Genomic DNA, 19026 nt, shown 5'->3' with positions numbered 1-19026 from the left:
GGACTCAATTCCAAATGCACCATGGGCAAGTGGAAATTTATAGCCAAGGAGCAGGGTGGGGGTTGGTGGATGGAAAATTACCAGGAGGAAACATCAGTCATAAAGAGGATTCTGGCTAAACCAACTTAACAGGAGTCTTGCTGAAGACAGTCCAGGGAGATCAGCCATCAGCTGGGGTGGTGGAGGAATAGTAGCCAGGTTAGATATCAAAGCATAATCAGGTATGGAGGATGGGGGAGGTTCTTGCTAAACTGACAGCAGAGTTCTTGCTAAAACTGGATTTTACAAGGAAGTAGATGGATGTACCTAGAAGCCTAGGAGAAGGTTCAGGAGTGAGATCAAGCAAAGAACCTTTGTAGCTATTGCTCTGGTTTTTTACTTCAAGCATTGATCACAACTGTAATTAAATAGTAATCTGGTTAGACTCTGTCTCTAAAAATAAAGTAATCTTCATTATGTCTGTTTCCCTCCCTAGACTGTAATCTCCATGATCACAGGGACAACGCCAGATTTGTTTCATGGCTATACCCTTAGAAGCTGGCTCAGTGACTGACATATAGGAAGCACTCAATGAATACTTGTACGAAGACGGCATGGTTTTGTTTAGTCCTTATAGCAATGCTGAAAGGTAAGCAAGATCATTGGCACTGCATCGGTAAAGAAACCAGGATTCAAAGAAGGTAGGTAACTTGCCCAAGATCAGTCACAGAGGATTTTGGAAGCATAAATAGAATAATACATTGAGCAATTTAGAATGTCTGTTTAATCAAAGCTGAGTAATTATTAATGATGCTCGTTGTCATTAATACTGTGCAGCTTTGAAACAAGTCTTCCAGCCAAAGAACATAAGATAGTGAGCCTAAGGAAATAGTTTAACTATGCATCTAATTTCTAATTCTCAAAAAAATACTTGTGAGGTAGAAATTAACATATATTAAATAACTCCATCCCAGGAAGGCCTAATTCATGACCAGTCCACAGCATACGAAGACGACTGATAAAAGGAACCCAGAGCTTCTCCCATTGCTGCGCTCAATCACTGCATACTGAATAAACTCCTGTCAATCAAGAACTCGCTGGATGCTAGATAGATAGTACCACACCTAACGAGTACGTTATAGATGTTTGTCGACTGGATAGAGAAATGAGCCAAAAATGAACCCCCAACTTTCTGATTCAAATTTAACATGTAACTTTTGGAGCTTCCTTGTATAATAGAGAGGGCTTCACATGAACTAGCTCTTGAATGCTACTATCTACCATGCCAATCTGCCTCCATTAGTGCTAAAGGAAGGACAAATAATTCATGGTTGGAGCCAGGTGGGTCTAACCGGCATCGGCTTTGCAGAAGCAAGATTTAAAGGAGAAACATGAATCTGCAAAAAGTTCTGCCCTGACAGTGGCAATGAGTGACGATGGAAGCCATCTATTTGCATGTTTTTTTTTTTTGAGTGAAACCAAATTTGTCTCACTGGAGAAGTATTACGGTTTGTTTCTGTACCCCAAAGGCAAAATCAAAATGGACACAATAGTGCTAACTTAAATGACATCACCAAAATGAGAACTTCCACATAGAATATTCCTCTCTCATCTCTCCTCCCTCTCCATGCTATCTAGTAAAGCCAGGGATGAAAAGTGTCTGTATGTTAATTCACCGAATATATTAATAATAAACATTTGTTTTGAACTCTATTTTAAATTAGCAATGAGACATTTAGATTGAAGCATGTGTTTGTGAATAATGCTGGTTAATCATGTAACCACCCTAGGAACTTACCAGGTCCAATACAGAATAAACACGTGACTATAGTTTGCCCTTTAAGTCTCTGTGATAGTTAGCTAACAGCAGAGGTCTGAGAGCACGTTCTTATAAATGGTAGAATAAAATATACAAAATAATAATAAGACAAGCCAAAAATCTTAACAGATGAAGACATGAAAGGTTAAGGTTGACATTCCTTCTTTAAAGTCATTGTGATGGGGTGAGAGCACAGAAATGTCAGACAGAAGGGAGGTAAAACAAATTAAGTTTACCACCATAGCCTGCTTCTGTCAAAATCTCAAAGGTGACCAGAAAGGCCTTTCAAGTCTAAATAAAGATGGGAAAATACCAATAATTATGCCTTCTATTTATCAACTTTCAGGAACTGGAGACATTTTACAAACTTTAACTCATTAATCCTCACAACATGACTGTGAGTCAAGTGGATGACAACTGCTCTACCTTGATTCACAGAAAAATGAAGACCCAGGGGATGAGATGAGTGGCAGAGTTGCTGCACCATGCCTGTGGTGAAGGGGCAGAAAACCAAGCACCAGCTAGCAATTCTAAGATCCGGACGTTAAACCCACAGACACTCAGGCCCCCGAGAGAAATTTGCTATTATAACACAATCTAAAATTCTAAGATGGGAAAGCCGTTCTCTTATAATGAGCTGCCAGGACTATAATTCTCCGGTCTGTTCTTTCTAGATGTTAATGAGAATTTTTCTTTTTCTTAGAAAATCTTGATGCTGTCAGTAATAAACATGAAACTAAGGCTCTATGTCATTAGATGGGAAAAATGAGGTCCATGTATTATCCTATACCTGTATCACCCTCAAGTAGTCTATATTACTGTTCAAAATATTTTTTGTCATTCCCTGAAGAAGACAGAAATCAGGCATGATCTTGTGGCTAATGTTGCCTCTCTGTGAGACAAATAACCCTGCCCTGTGATGTCAGGTTTGACCATATAACTGCTGTTGACCAATGAAATGTGAGCAAGAGTCACATTTTTCACTTTTAGAAAGAAGCTTTAGGAGTTAATACGTGGTTAGCCGTGTGTATTTTCCCTCTGCCATGAGGCCCACAAGTGCCCGTAAGAGACTGCTCCATCACCTTGCCGAGGGTCACACAGCTGGAAATGGAAAGGACTGGGATTTGAACCCAAACATTTGGGCTCCAGCACCTGTGCTCTTGACTATTATTCTATACTTTTGCTACTACGATAATGTGGCCTGAAAGAATCATGGTGAATCGTTAAGTAGAAACTTTATAATCAGCAATTTCTTTAGGCATTGGAGAGAATCTGGCATAGGCCTAGAAAGGCAATAATGAATTGAATGTTTTTATTCTCTGTGTATATGCTTGTTCAAGGTCTTTATGCCACAGGTACATTTTTAATGTTAGGTAAAAGCCTATTTACATTTTGAAAAAGAAATGAGCAACTCTCAATCTAATAGGCTAATACCTGCCCTCAAGAGTTTCAGTTCTGATTCTTCATGCCCAATAATAATCTGACTTCTCATCAGTGCCTTCGCTTCTGCCAACTGACAAGTTTCTGGTTCCAGCTTCCCGTTTGTATAGCCTTTCAATAATAGTTACTCTTTGCTATTAACGGAATGTTTGTATTCCCCCAAAATTCAAATGTTGAATCTCTAACCCCCAATGTGATAGTATTTGGAGGTGGGGCCTTTGGGAAGTAACTTAGTTTAGATGAGGTCATGTGAGTGGAACCTCCATGGTGAGACTAATGTCCTTATAATAAGAGGAAGATACCAGAGCTCTCTTGCTCACTCACTCTCTTTTTCTCTCTACTATGTGAGGACACAAGGAGAAGGCAGCCATCCGCAAGCCAGGAAGTGGGCCCTCACCAGGAACTAAATCTGATGGCACCTTGATCTTGGACTTCCGAGCCCCTGGAACTGTGAGAAATAAATGTCTGTAGTTTAAGCCAACCAGTCTATGATATTTCTGTTATAGTAGCCCAAGCTGACAAAAACATGCTTCCCAATGAAATGCGTCCTTTATTCCTCAGTTTTTCCTACCTGGAAACAGAGATCCAAACTACAATTTTTTAATACAGGATCTTACCCAAATCTGTCACTTCTCCAATATTCCCCATCTCAATAATCAGCACCTCCATTAACCTAGTTGCTCAGAACCCCTGTCTGGAGTCATTCTTGACTCCTTTCACTCCCACCTTTCATTTAATTCATCGGCATATACTGTCACTCTGTTTCCAAAATGTATTCCTATGTTCCACTATTTCTTACATACTCTGCCACTATTCCCAACTCCTGAGCCATCATCAACACTCCCAGGACTACAGCAATAGACTCCTAAGTGGTCTCTCTGCTTCCACTCTTGGCCTCCTGCAAAGTGTTCTCCACGGAGCAGCCAGGGTGATCTTCCTAAAATGAGATTGTGCCACGGTCCTTCTCTTATTCCTCCAAGAGTTTCCCATCTTGTGATATGCTGATCAATGTTTAATAACCAGCATGAAATCAGTAAACATTGTCTTGGGAAGAGATGCTAACAATCATATCTCATGAGTGGTGTTAACCAGCTCCAGGACATCACTATTCCCATCACACTTAAAAAAAAATCCAAAGTCCTTACTATGAATTCACGTTTCATACGGTCTTTCCCGGCTGCCCCTCAAAGCTCACAACTCCTTTTCGTGTTCACTGCCCTTCAGCAGCGAATTAAAGGGAAGACTAGAGAATCAAGATCAGAGAAGAAAGGAACTAGGCTAGGTCGGGTCCTCTTGAGGCAAGAACGCAGTACTAATAGTAGTACCAGTATTTGCAGTTTCAGTTATAATGTATACTGTATTTAATGTGTACTAGGTACGTTCTGAGCCCTTTAGATATTCTAACTTATTTAATTCTCACAATAGCCCTGTGAATCAGGTACTATTAATGACTATTTTAGAGATAAGGAAAGTGAAGCATAAAGAAGTTAAGTAATTTTCCCAAGCTATGATCATTTAAACCATAAGTAAGTTGCCCTACCTATGGTCACTTTAAGCCCTGAGTAACTTACCCAAGCTATGGTCACTTTAAGCCATGAGTAATTTGCCCTAGCTGTGATCACTTAAACCATAAGCAGGAGTTTAAACCCAGGCTATCTGGCCTAATGTCTCTGCTCTTAGCCACTCATTGTACTACATGGCTTTTCTGATGGATAGTCACTTCAGGGTCATACGTAACTTTAACCATTTTCCTCCCTTTGTGTTATTTCACCAGGAATCAAATTCCCAGGAGAGGCACCACAATTGCAATGGCTTGAGTCCCACGTCCAGCCCTTGGCCAAGGGGGATCATGTCAGTTTTATGACAGTGCTCCCTTTTGCATAGAAAAGAGCAAAAAGAACTCCCTTAAAGTAAATCGTGGTGGCATCACATAAAGCAACAGGAGGGGATCTTGTCCAACCAAATACGAAAAGTCTTTATCTTACCATTTCATTTAATTTTTGAATTAAGTTTTCTAAGATTTCCAAAATCCCTCTCATTCCATGATGTGTCTGTGATTTTCACAAACTCTCTAAGAGTCAGGCAAGAAGCAGCACAGGACACATACACTTTACAGGAAAAAAAAAAAAAAAGAACAAGAAAGAAAATTAAAGACTATTTCCTGACCTTTTAATGTGTATCAGAGCACTGTGCTATCGGCTTTACATATAATCTCATTGCGTTCTCTCAATACTCTGAGATATTTCATATATGACGACACTGAAGGTTAGAACGATCCAATAATTTCCCCAAGGTCACACATCCAGTAGAGCTAAGACTTAAATTCCAATTCGTCAGATTATAATTTTAATTTTCTTAATTTATAAGATATTAAGATATGCTTGACTGTATAAAAATTGGAGCAGTTCTTTTGGTAATGAGAAAACAATTCTAAACCTATATAATATGCACAATAAGCAAATTATTTTATAATAAAAACCATAGAAGATTAAATTAAATCATAAATGTGGAGATATCTTTAAAGTTAAAAGCACTAATCAGATGGAATATATTATGCTATAATTGGTACAAGGATGTTAAAATCATACATTGATTATAAAACGTATTGACCCAGTAAAATAACAAAAAAGAGTTGTTTTTATAATAAAAGCATCATAACATTGAACTTTTTTAAAAATCTCACATTTTAGGTGTTGACAGCTCTGTGATTCTCCTTCCGAGCCCAGGGAAGGAGAATGGGGTAAACAATTGAGAAGGGAAAAGGGTTGAATGTTGATGACGCCTTCTAGTCTCCCTCAAATCAAGTGGGTTATCCGCTCATTTTAACCCTCCATTTCCTTTGCAAGAAAAAGATCAGATCAGAAGAAAAGATCAGAAAGATCAAAAGATTTTGCAGGCAATAACAGTTTTCCATTACTTCAAACTATTTTTTTTTAAATGAAAAGGAGAATAATGCAGGGAAATTTATTTTCTTCTCAAAATACAGGGAGGAAACACCAAAGACAAAGATACAAATAAATAAATGAATAGTCTTACAGATCAATACACATTTGTTTATTTGGGAGAAAGGGGGTGCTATTTCTACATATACATTATCTATACAACATACAGAATAGAAATATACAGGCTGGCACTTTTAGCCACAGAAAGCAATAACAGGTAAGTCAAGTTAACTCATTAACTCATTACATGATTCTGGGCAAATCATCTGATTTCCCTTTACTCTTTACTCCACCCACTAGTTGGGCACTACACAGAAACTCCCTGAAAACCAGATGTTACATGAAAGTCAATGTTTCCTGGAGGCCAGCCTCGCTGACTTCTTTGAAAAGCACTAAATTTAGAAGTAGCATGCAAATAACATTTTTCAGATTAAACTTGCTTATTAGTAGTCCAGATGATAATCAAAGGCAAACAGATGGTCACTTAATGAATGTTATTGGAAGAAAGACATCTTTAAATATAGGATTTATGTGAAAAGTTTGCTTTTTCTTACAAGTCATTTTGACGATTATATTAGAATGTTGGCATCACTTTTCAGAATATAACCTTGTGGGGCCTCACGTAGGCATGTTGAGCCAAGATCAAAGCTTTGGATAGCCAAAGAAAGGTTTCTCCAAGTCTAATAAGCAAAACTATGCATTTAAAATGAAGATAAAAAGCCTTAACAGAAAGCATATAGTTGTCAAGAGAGCCAGAGTATGTATCTTAAGGATTCAGAAATATCAAGTATATCTTGCTCTTTAGAAACCTGACTTGTGAAACCAAATCTATACCAGTGCCAAAATTGGGAATGGTTGTTTGTTCTACGAAAGATTTATGACAGGATACCTTATGACCCAAAATATCCTAACATGTTTAAAACAGGATTTGATTTTTTTTTTTCAAGAAACATGTGTCATCCTCCTTGCTCAGCAAAAATGTGGTTAGTGGCTGCATCTCATTTCCTTCTACACAGAGGACAGAATTACAGACGACATTCTAAAACAGGTGAGATCACATTCTGCACGTGTCCTGGAGATACAACAAGCATCAACTCATGTTACCGATGTTAGCTAATGTTAGTAACACAACTAATATTAATTGAATATTTCTAAAATTCTAGGTGTCAGGCAATTTTTACAAAAGATATTTGTCAAAAAAGAAATTACACATACGTACCAGTTTTCCTAGAGTACAACTGGGATTGACAGATAACCCTACAAGATGATTGAATCATTCAACATCCATCCAGAACAGAGAAACCACACTAGTTATTTGAATAACTACTATGAAGTGAATATAAAGTTGTTAGCTATGTAACTGAAGGGATAAAAAGAGAACTCTTAAATAGTGGTAGGCTGCTAAGTGTTTACAACCATCTCTCTGGTTGGGGAATCTTTGCTTGTAGTAGTGGCCAATTTCCATGGTGTAAATCCTCCCACCATGGCTGATATCCAGCTACCAGTGGTTTAACAACTACTTGTGAAATTCCTGAAAATTTTGCAGGAGACAGCTAACATCTCTCGGGGCTGGAGAACAAAAGTGGCTGGAATTATTAAAACGCAAAAGCTTGGAGGAGTGGCCCTGCAGAGGTGAAACTCTCACTGAGGAAGAGGTGCTGCTCAGCTTGTACTGGGTGAGAAGTATTGAGAGAAGGCCCCATGGGCCCAAGACACAGACCTCTAAAAGATGAGGTGTGGCTAGTGCTGGTAACTGGGAAGCAGAGCACAATATTAGAAAGTGCCAGAGAAACTGCAAAGTGGATTCAGTTCTTACTATGGGAAAGCACTGCTGGTGCCAGTGTGGAAAAGCACCGCTAGAGTACTGCTCACAGGAACAGGAAGCGGATCAGAATCCGACAGGAAGCAAACAGGAAGGATCATACAACTATTTCCTCCTCTAGTGCCCCCTAATGGAAGAGTAAGGGGAGACCACCGACAAAGCGGAAATATGCTTTGCAAAGCCCCAGCCCCAATGTTGCAAAGCCGAATCGATATAGAAAAGAGGATTCGAAGCCGAAAGACAATAGTTTAATAACCGGCACAGTTATAACGAGAAGAATAATCCCTTCTACAATATAACTCTTTACAATTGGCAAAGCTTTTAAAAATTCATTTGAAATAATAATCACCATTTACTATTGAATATTTACAGTGTACTAGGAGCCTTGTTAAATGTTGAACGTAACCATGCTAAATGTTATATATATCTCATTCGTCAATCCCATGGCTACTCTCAACTGAAAGGGAGGCTGGGAAATGTGTTTTTTAGCTGGGCATATTGCCAACCAATAAAAGAGGAGTTCAGTTAGTTTGGGAAAAAAAGAAAATATGGATGTTTGTTTGTCGATTAAACATCAATCACAAGAGATAAGTAGGAATGGTGGAATCAATAGTTTATCACCCCTTCACTTTCTGTTGACTCTGTGACCCAGACTTCCCAAGGTAGTCTCAGTTAAAAGTATTATAACCCTCTGTCTCTATAAACACTCTCATACTTGCTAGCCCATGTGTCATGACTTTGGTTTGGAAAATATGCGTCAGTGTAAATTGCTTCCTTGTTTTCCAGTATATTCTTCAACAAGTCTTCAGTTTCTCTTAATTCTCAATTCAGGTATAGCTTACTCTAAACCTAAGGTTCCAGGAAGTTGCCTTGCAGTTTTTCTTTCTTTTTTTTTTTTTTTTTTTTTTTACCATTTTTTCAAATGTTTGTTCATTTTGGTAATTCGATTTAACATTTTGGGGAGAGGGTGTTGAACCATTGTGGATCCATACTGAATAGGACATGTCAGGAGGACACAGTAAATCTCATATGGAAACATCTCCTTTACCAGAATATCTACTCTCCTTTTCATCCAAGGCAATTGTGAATTGAAGAGTGAGGGCTAGGAGATCCTAAGAGTTTGGACTATGAGCTATTTACTTTCTCTCTCACTTTCTTTTTTAAGCAAATCTTTTCAGATCCTAAAATTTCTCCCTCAGTCTTACTTCATACTATCTTAACCATAACAAATACAACCTTAAACAATGAGTCAGTTTCAAGAAGATGGAAAAGCATTCCAAGTAAATATAGTACCCAGTGGCTCCTCTCCTCTCCCTCTCTCCCTCCATTTCCCTTTCTTTCCAAGAGATCATGGCCATGAGAAACAGTAATCAAAGCCCAGTGGACAAAAACTTACGAGGAAGATATCTGAAGTAAGAGGCAGGAGACACTAATTACTATGCAATATCTTACCCTTCATTTTAGTATATTGTCATAAGGTGTTGATGTGTGTGTGTGTGTGTGCATGTGCACACTTAATTCTACACACTTATATAACCATAGCAGGCCCTTACGCCTTTTTCTTTTTCCCTTCAGTTTTTTAAACAGGTTTTTATAAAACAGTTTCAGATTTACAGAGAAATTAAGCAAATAGTACAGAGTTACCAGATACCCTTCTTGGCACACAGTTTCCCGTATTAGTAACATCTGACATTATTACATTTTTTATAATTAAGGAACAAGTATTAATAGATTATTATTAACTAATGTGTATAGTTTATTCAGATTTCCTTAGTTTTTACCCAATGTCTTTTTTTCATTCCACGATCCCATCCGGTATAGCACATTTCATTTAGTCATGAGGTAGGTCTCTTTAGGCTCTTCCTGGCTGTGACAGTTTCTCAGACTTTCCTTGTTTTTGATGACCTTGACAGTTTGGAGGAGTACTTGTCAGGTAGATTGTAGGATGCCCCCTAATGGAATTTGTCTGATGTTGTTCTTATGATTAGGCTGTGGCTATGCATTTTTGGGAAGACGACCACAGAGATAAAGGACCATTTTTTACTACATCATATTCAAGGCACATACTACCAACACGATTGATCACTGTCTATGTTAACCTTGATCACCTGGCTGAAGTAGTGTTTGTCAGCTTTATTCACCGTAAAGTTACTCTTTTTTCCCCCCTTTCCATACTGTCTCTACATTTTGGAAGGAAGTGACTATATGAAGCCCACTCTTAAGGAGTGAGGAGGTATGTTCCCCTTCCTTTAGGGTGCAGTATCTACACAATTTATCAGGAATTCTTCCGCTTGGGAGATGTGTCTCATCTCTCCCATTTATTTAATTATTCAATCATTTGTCTGTATTACTATGGACTCAAGAATATTTTATACTTTGGGCTATAATCCAATACTGTTTTATTTATTTTATTGATCAAATTGTTCCAACTTTGGCTATTGGCAGCTTTTATAGTTGGCTTCTGTGCCCCTTTGACATGCCCACACAATGTGGACTTCTGTTTTGTTTTGTTGTTTTGTTTTTAGCACTTCCTTACTTGTTGGCACTACAAGATGCTCCAGCCTCGTCGTATATTATTTCCTGCCCCAATCCTAGTATTAGCCATTTCTCCAATTAAACTGTATTTTCATCTTTACTATCAATTTTAGTTCTTTCAGCAATTCTCTATTCAGTAAATAATCATAAGGTTCCTCTTTCCTTTCACTTGCAACAAAGAAGTGATGAGAGGCAGACACAACAAAATAAGCTCGAAAGCTGTAGATCACTAAAGGGAGAAAGAAGAGGTTTTGCATCTCCCTTTCTGTGCTGGTTCCAGCAGGTGAGTCCATACTCTCAGGCTGCCAGAGGGACAAGTCCATCTGCGGGAGAAAGTCACTACCTGGACTGCCTCAGAACAGCCTTTGAGTGAGTACTGTCCCTGGAGAAGAATCTCTGCTTTCTCCTTCCTGCAGGGAAGTGTCTTTGTATCTCACCTGGCAAAGAGAGGACAAGTACCCAGCACACCTGTGTGCACCAGAAGTGGTTCAAACTCTGGTGCCAACAAAGAGAAGAACAAAAGCAGCTCAGAGAAAGTCTTTGATAAAAATGAAAATATCCACAAGCTCTTCAGCTCAGATGCCCATATGAGAGGTGCCAGCATGTATTAAGTGGCCCATGGATCTCTTGTCTCATGCAGGAGGCAGTGAGTGCTATTTCCTAGCGGCACTAGAATGACATTAGTGGGGTTGCCTTGCAGGGAAGGAGACATAGAATTGTGTGTGTTCCTGAAGGTGCCAACAAATGCATGGAGTAGAAGAGAGCCAGAACTACTGACTGGTGTTTCCTGCTGATGATTGTCAGAGGCTGCTTCCTTCAGGAAGTCCTCCCTGGTCCATGGGCTGGCCTGGACTGGGAATCTATGAGCACCTAATGCTACAAACTCTCATTCACTTATCAATAAAAGTTTTTCAGCCCCTATTATGAGTCAAGCACTGAGCTAGGTGCTAGGGATAAAGAGATGAATTATACTCTCAAGTCTCAACCTCATATACCAGGGGATGGGGAAGGAGGTGGGAGGGATCACAAACATATCAACATGCAATTAAAATACCTGTGCCATGGTAGGTGACAACAGGCAGGAGAGAATAAGAAAAACTGCCTGGGCAAAGGAAGACTGATTGCATAGATGAGGAAGCAGGTAAGCGGAGATCTAGAGGATGACAATTCCTTAGACATTTCCATTCTTCAGCCCTTCTTCATATAAGCTAATATATTATCACACTCTTCCCTTCATTTATTAAGATACTTTCTTCTCTTTGGCTCCTCTTATAGTCTCCTTTTTGACTTGCTCACTGTATCAGTCAGGGTTCCACCAGAGAAACAAAGCCGGTAGGATTTGTGTATATGTGTGTGTTTATGTGCTGGGGAGGTGGAAAGAGAGAAAGTGAGCGAGAGAGAGAGACAGAGAGACACAGAGAGAGAGAGATTTATTGCAAGGAATTGGCTTATAACATTGTAGGGCCCTGTTAGGCAAGTCTGAAATTCATAGGGCAGGCTACCAGTAAGGGCAGACTGGGAATTCTCTTGTGGTACCTGATGCCACAGTCCACAGGTAGAATTTCTTCTTCTTCATGGAAACCTTGGGTCTGTGCTTAAGGCCTTTCAGTTGATTAGATCAGGTTCTCCCAGATTATTCAGAACAGTAACCCCTTAGAGTCAACTGACTGTAGATGTTAATCACATTTACAAAATACTTCCTCAGTAACACCCAGATGTATGTTGGATTGAATAACTGGGGATTATAGTTTAACCAAGTTGACACAAATGACTGACCATCACATTTACCCATCTCTCCTCCATCTGCCCTGAGTGTGCCGTTCACATAAGCTCACAATGAGACGCGTTCTCCCAGGGCTTGTACAACGTGGTAGCCCTACATCCTGCTTCCCCTTCTCTCTCCGACCCCACCACTCCTGACTACACAGACCCCTTGCCCAGGCTCAGGCCTGGCCATAGTTGTCAATCTGGGCATGCCCAGTACACAGACTAAACATGTCCTGGATAAAGAAGCAAGAGAAAGGAAGCCACATAGTCATCTAGAAACAAGGTAAATGGATATAGGAGTTTTTGAACTCAAAAAACCAATAAAGAACTTCCACTCCTAACCCTTCCTTCCTTTTCCTTTATTTAGATATACAGCACGGAAATTAAGTGCTCAGGCCCAGTAATCAACTATATTTAAAATCTAGGTTATATAACCTTGGGCAGTTTCATAATCGCTGTGAATCTCAGTTTCTTCATCTATAGCATGGGGAACTAATAAACCTTACTTTAGAGAGTTGTTAAGAGAATAAAGTAAGAAAATGCACACAAAACACGTAGCACAAAGACCATATAATAAAGTTTGGGTTTTTTTTTTTTAAGTTGACTATTGTTACCATTAAGTACCTACTATGCGCCAGACAGAGAAGGGAATACTGAGATAAGTAACTTATGACTCCTGACTTTAAGGACCCTAAAATCCAATGAGAAATGTCAGACATGTAAACGATTTCAACACAATGTGGAAATTCAATAAAAGACAGTGAAGCAGAGAAATAAATAAGTATTCCATCCAGGGGATCAGGAAGGCTTCATAGTAAAAATCTCACATGAGCAGGACTTCAAAGGACCAGCAATACTTTCCTGAGCAGAAGAGCAGGGAAGAGCATTGCGAGCATAAGGAATGGCATATGTAAAGAGGCAGAGGCACAGAGGAGCACAGTATGCCTACAGAACAGCAAGCAGTGCAGTGTGAATGGAGCATTGGGGTGTGTGGCAGGAGGAGAGAGAAGGTGGAGAAGTGGGAGTGTGGTAAGAATAAAGCCATCTTCTGAAGGTTGATGTGATATGCTCTGAAGCTCGGTCTTTTATCCCAAAGGCAGTGAGAGGCATACTTCCAATTCCGCTTTTGGCCACCAAGCAATTGTACTGTAATTGATAAAGCAGCATTTGTATTTAGTTATCTATAAGCCAGACATAGCAAATGCATACCTCCCCATGGAAATGTTCCTTGCCAGGATCATCAGTAATCAGGGCAAAGTAGGGTGGGAGGCAGGATTACACATACCAAAAGCAAGTCAACCATGGAGCCCAACCCAGCCCATCACCTTACATCACCACCACGTGGCTGCACTTACAGAGGGTTTGGGAGGGAAGAAAACTTTCTTAGCTGAAACAAAGGAATCTATCCCCAAATATTTCTCTCTCCTCTCCCCTTTATGCATGCCAGTTCTGCACCTTTAACACAGTTAACTACTCCTTCCTCCTTCCAGCATTTGTTTCTCTTGGCTTCCAGAACACTCCATTCTCCTGGTTGTCTTCCTGCCTGTCAGAATAATCCTTCTCAGCCTCCTTTTCTGTTTCTCTTAATGTTGGAGCCCCGGGTTTCAATCTTTGGACCTCTTCCCCTCACTCACTCCCTCGGTGATTTCATCCAAACTTATTACTTTAAAAACCATCTATGCGCTGACAATTCTTAAATTTATATCTCCAGCCCAGACCTCTCCCTTGGATTTCAGACTCTTTATCCTATTGCCTGCTCAGTATTTCTACTCAAGATGTCAGGCATCTCAAACTTAAGATGGACAAACTTTTGGTCTTTCAAGCCAAACTTGTTCAGTAAACATAAATCACATTAATCTTTCTAAAGTATAAATCATATCACCCCATTCCTCTGTTCAAAACTGTCCAATAGCTACTCCATTTCATTCACAGTAAAAGCTGAAGTCCTTACAATCTCCTACAAAGCCCTGATTATCTAATTTCCTTTCCTTTACCTGCCTGAAATTGATCTCCTGCCACTCTCTACCTTGATCATTCCACTCCGTCCACACTGGCTTCCTTGCTTGTCCTCAGATACATCAGGCAACTGTTAGTCTCAGGGCCTTTGCATCTGTCATGCCCTCTGCTAAGGATGTTCCTTCCCAGATAATGTTAGCTCAGATGTCACTTTCTCATAGAAGTCTTTTCTTACCACCTTATTTGAAATGTTAACACCAACATTACCAATACCCTTTCCAGAATAATTCTTCCCTGTTTTATTTTCTCCATAGCACTAATCACCATCCAATATGTTATAGTTTTTGCTTGGTAATTTATTGTTTTTCTGTCTCCCCTGCCACCACCACTAAAAGGTAACAAAACACAAGGATTATTTTTTCTGTTTTATTTGCTGCTGTAACCCTAGTGCCTAAAACAGAACCTGGCACGTAGAGCTCAGTAAATATTTTTTTAATTAATGAATCAATCTAGGGAAAAAGCCCTGGATTTAGAGTTTGAAGACCTAAGTTTGAATCCAATCTCATTGGATTATTTTGGACTTTTTTTTTTTGTATTAATAACATTGGGCAGATAATCTATCCTCTTTGGCCTCAGCTTCCTTGTCTGAAAAATGAGGATAATAATCTCCATTTTACGTGTATGTAGCAATGACTAATTAAGATTATGTGTGAAAACAGAATATAGTAGGCACTCAACCGGTGATTATATACTCACTTATCTTATTTAATTTTTATGGCAAATCAACAAGCCAACCCTATAATAGAATTTTACCATTGCTAGCAGTTGTTACACAAAATATAAATCATGAAAAACTGAGTTTAAAAATCTACATTTTAAAACATTATTTTTCCATGCTCCATATTAACTCCCTAAACTTCAATAGGAAGTTAGGGTCCAGATATATTTTTTAATTAAAATTATAGATTAAAATAACAGGCTGCCTATTTTATGTCAGATATTCATTCATAAAATTATTTGTTTCACAAAATTTATTAAGTACGTACTATGGACCAGGTACTGTTCTAGGATCTGAAGATAGATCAATGAACAAGATAAAGTTGCTACTTTCATGGCATTCATACGTGCTATGGAGGAAAAAAATAAATATATTGAGATAGTAATCTGTTATGAAGAAAAAACAGTGTAAGGGGACAGAGTGATAGTGAAGACAGAAATGCTATTTGTTGTAGGATAGTCTGATAAGGTGACATTAGATTAGAAGCCTGAATGAAATAAGGAACAAAGCCATAGTTCCAAATAAGGAACAGCAGCCCATAGCCAAGGAAAGGGGCAGAACATGCTTGGAGTGCTTCTAAAAATCTTCTTTACAAGATAGTTATCATTATTTGACCTGTCTGGAAGCTCCCTGGAAGCCCCCACTCATAGGACTTGTCTGTGTTTTACTTTACAAGGACCTCAATTAATGGGAACAATCTTTCCCCCCATCATTTGTTGGAAAAAAAAAAATCAGTGGCAATTATTTAACAGACAATTATTTAACTCAGACAGACAGCTGTCTGAGTTAGGATTAATAGCTGGGACAAGCAAACAAGAGACTAACTAAAAAACTTTATTTTTTTTTTTTTTAAAGCTAAGTAGAGAGTGCCCATAGGAGGCTTTGAAAAAGCACCTACATATGCATAGTACATGAACAAGGCTGTGCACATGCCCAGGAAAGAACTGAGAAGGCTCTTATCTCTGACCTCTGGTGGAGCCTGAGACTCTGTGCAAGCAGGAAATGAAGGCTAAGGCAAAATCATAACAACCAGAATGTTGAAAGTGTGCCAAAACAGGCACACAGAACCCTTTGGCAAGGGCTGAGAGAACCAACAGGTTTGAAGCATTCAAGGAAATCCCTGTTGAATCATAAACTGACCACCAAGCTAACTGAGCAGACACTGAGTTGGCTACATGTGACAAAAAAAAACACTGACCATACAGAATTCATTCAGGAAAATCACTACACAAACAAACAGCAACAAAAATAAACATAAACAACAACAACAAACCATGGAGAAGAGGAGAGGGGGAATCTAGTTTCCAGAGTTGCCACATTACATTATTTAAAATATCTAGTTTCAGTCAAAAATTATAACACATGAAAAGAAACAGGAAAATATGGCTCATACGTGGGAAAAACAGCAGTCAATAGAAATTGTCCCTGAAGAAATCCAAACATTGAACTTACTAGATAAAGATTTTAAATCGGTTTGTGTTGAGGGTCCCCAAGACGATACTCAGGTTCAATGATTCACTAGAAGGACTCTCAGAACTCAGAAGAGCTTTTATGTTTACAGTTTATTACAGAGAAAAGATAGAGATCAAAATCAGGAAAGGGAAAAAAGCACACACAGCAAAATCCAAGAGATACAAGGCCCAATTTTCCAGTTGTTCTCTCCCAGTGGAATCATATAGTCAGTACTTAATTCTCCAAGCCATGATCTGTGACGATGCATACTAAGTATTGCCAAACAAAAAAAGTGCACCCATGCCTTGGAGTCCAAGATTTTTACTGGGAGTCAATTATGTTGACTGACTCATGTGACTGACTTTAACTACTTAATCTCCAGACCCTCCTCCTCTGTCACAGTGATCAAATGACACAGCGTAGCCTAGGGCCCAAGGCAAACAAAAGCAGGCATTTGCCATAAAGCATATTGTTAGCATAAACTATCTGGATTGGCTCAAGGCCTCAGATATACAAAGACAATTTTATCAGTCAGGATATTCTGAGGAATTAGAGATTATCTCCCAGGGGCCAAAGGCCAATCCTTTCCTTATAATGTACAGGGTTTAAACATCCCAAGTTTACCGGGTTAACTCTTTACTACACACAACTATTATTAATATGCTCAAAGAATTAAAGGGAACCATTTCTAAAAACTTAAAGGAAAGCATGAGAACAATGGTTCACAAATGGAGAATATAAATAGACTAAAATTATAAAAAGGCACCACAGAGAAATTCTGGGGTTGCAAAGTACAATACCTTAAATGAAAATTTACTAGAAGGGCTCAACAGAAGATTTTAGATGACAAAAAAAAGAATCAAGGAATTTGAAAATAGATTAATTGCAATTATTCATGTGAGGAACATAAAGAAATATTAATGAAACACCATTGAGTGTATCATCATACACATAATAAGAGTTGCAGAAGGAGAGGAAAAAGAGAAAGAGGAAGAAACAATAACTAAAAACTTCCTGAAATTAATGAAAACCATTGATCTACTCATCCAAGAATTTCAACGATCTCTAGGTAGTATAAACTTAAAGAGATTCACTCCTGAACACACCATTATCAAACTATTAAAAGACAAAGGCTAAAAAGAATCTTGAAAGCAGCAAGAAGCAACTCATCATATACAAGGGAGCCTCAATAAGATGAACAGCTGATTTTTCATCAGAAATCATGGAGGCTAGAGGGTAGGGAAATAATATATTCAAAGTGATGAAAGAAAAAGAATGTCAGCCAAGAATTCTATATCCCTTAAAACTATTCTTCAAAAATGAAAGTGAGGCTGGGCACGGTGGCTCACGCTTGTAATCCTAGCACTCTGGGAGGTCGAGGCGGGCAGATTGTTTGAGCTCAGGAGTTTGAAATCAGCCTGAGCAAGAGCAGGACCCCGTCTCTACTAAAAATAGGAAGAAATTAATCAGACAACTAAAAATATATAGAAAAAATCAGCCGGGCATGGTGGCACATGCCTGTAGTCCCAGCTACTTGGGAGGCTGAGGCAGAAGGATTGCTGGAGCCCAGGAGTTTGAGGTTGCTGCGAGCTAGGCTGACGCCACTGCGCTCTAGCCCGGGCAAAAGAGTGAGACTCTGTCTCAAAAAAAAAAAAAAAAAATGAAAGTGAAATAAAGATATTCTTACATAAACAAAAACTGAGAGAATTTATCATGAGCACATTTTCCCTAAAAGAAACACTAAAGAGAGTTCTTTAAACTAAAATAAAATGATACTAAAGAGTAGCTTAAATCCACGTGAAGAATTAAAGATCACTGCTAATACTTGTAAGAAGCACTGACCATTTAATCAATAATTCACAGTAATTGTTGCATAGTTCAATATTCCACTTTCAAAATAGGAAAACTAGGCAAAAGATCAACAAGAAAATACAAAGACTTGACTTGAACAATACTATAAACTACCTAGACCAAACAGACATCTAAATACAACTCCATCAAAAACATTAGAACACATATTCTTCTCAAGTGCATATGGAACATTCTCTAGGATAAACCATGTTAGACCACAAAGGAGGCATCAGTAAACTTAAAATAATTAAAATCATACAGAGTATGTTCTCTGACCATGATGGAATGAAATTAGAAATCAACAAAAGTAGAAAATTTGGAAAATTCACAAATATATGGAAATTAAACAATGCACTTCTAAATATCTAATGGTCAGAAAAGAAATTACAATGGATATTACAAAATACTTTTAGATTAATGAAAATAAAAATGCAACAAATCAGGTAAAGCAGTGCTTAGAGAGAAATTTATAGCTATAAATGGCTATATTAAAAAGAAAAAAAATCTCAAATTGAATCCTAACATTCCATCTTAAGAAACTTAAAAAAGAAGAGCAAACTAAACCAAAACAAACATAATTTTTTAAAAGAGTGGAAACATTTTTTTTCATATGTTTTTTGGCCATTATTCTGTCTTCTTTTGAAAAGTTTCTGTTCATGTCCTTTGCCCACTTTTTGATAGGGTC

Source organism: Propithecus coquereli, unplaced genomic scaffold, assembly GCF_000956105.1.
Source record: "Propithecus coquereli isolate 6110/MARCELLA unplaced genomic scaffold, Pcoq_1.0 Scaffold13, whole genome shotgun sequence".
In the NCBI taxonomy this organism is placed as follows: domain Eukaryota; kingdom Metazoa; phylum Chordata; class Mammalia; order Primates; family Indriidae; genus Propithecus; species Propithecus coquereli.
Note: the sequence above shows the minus strand (reverse complement) of the source record.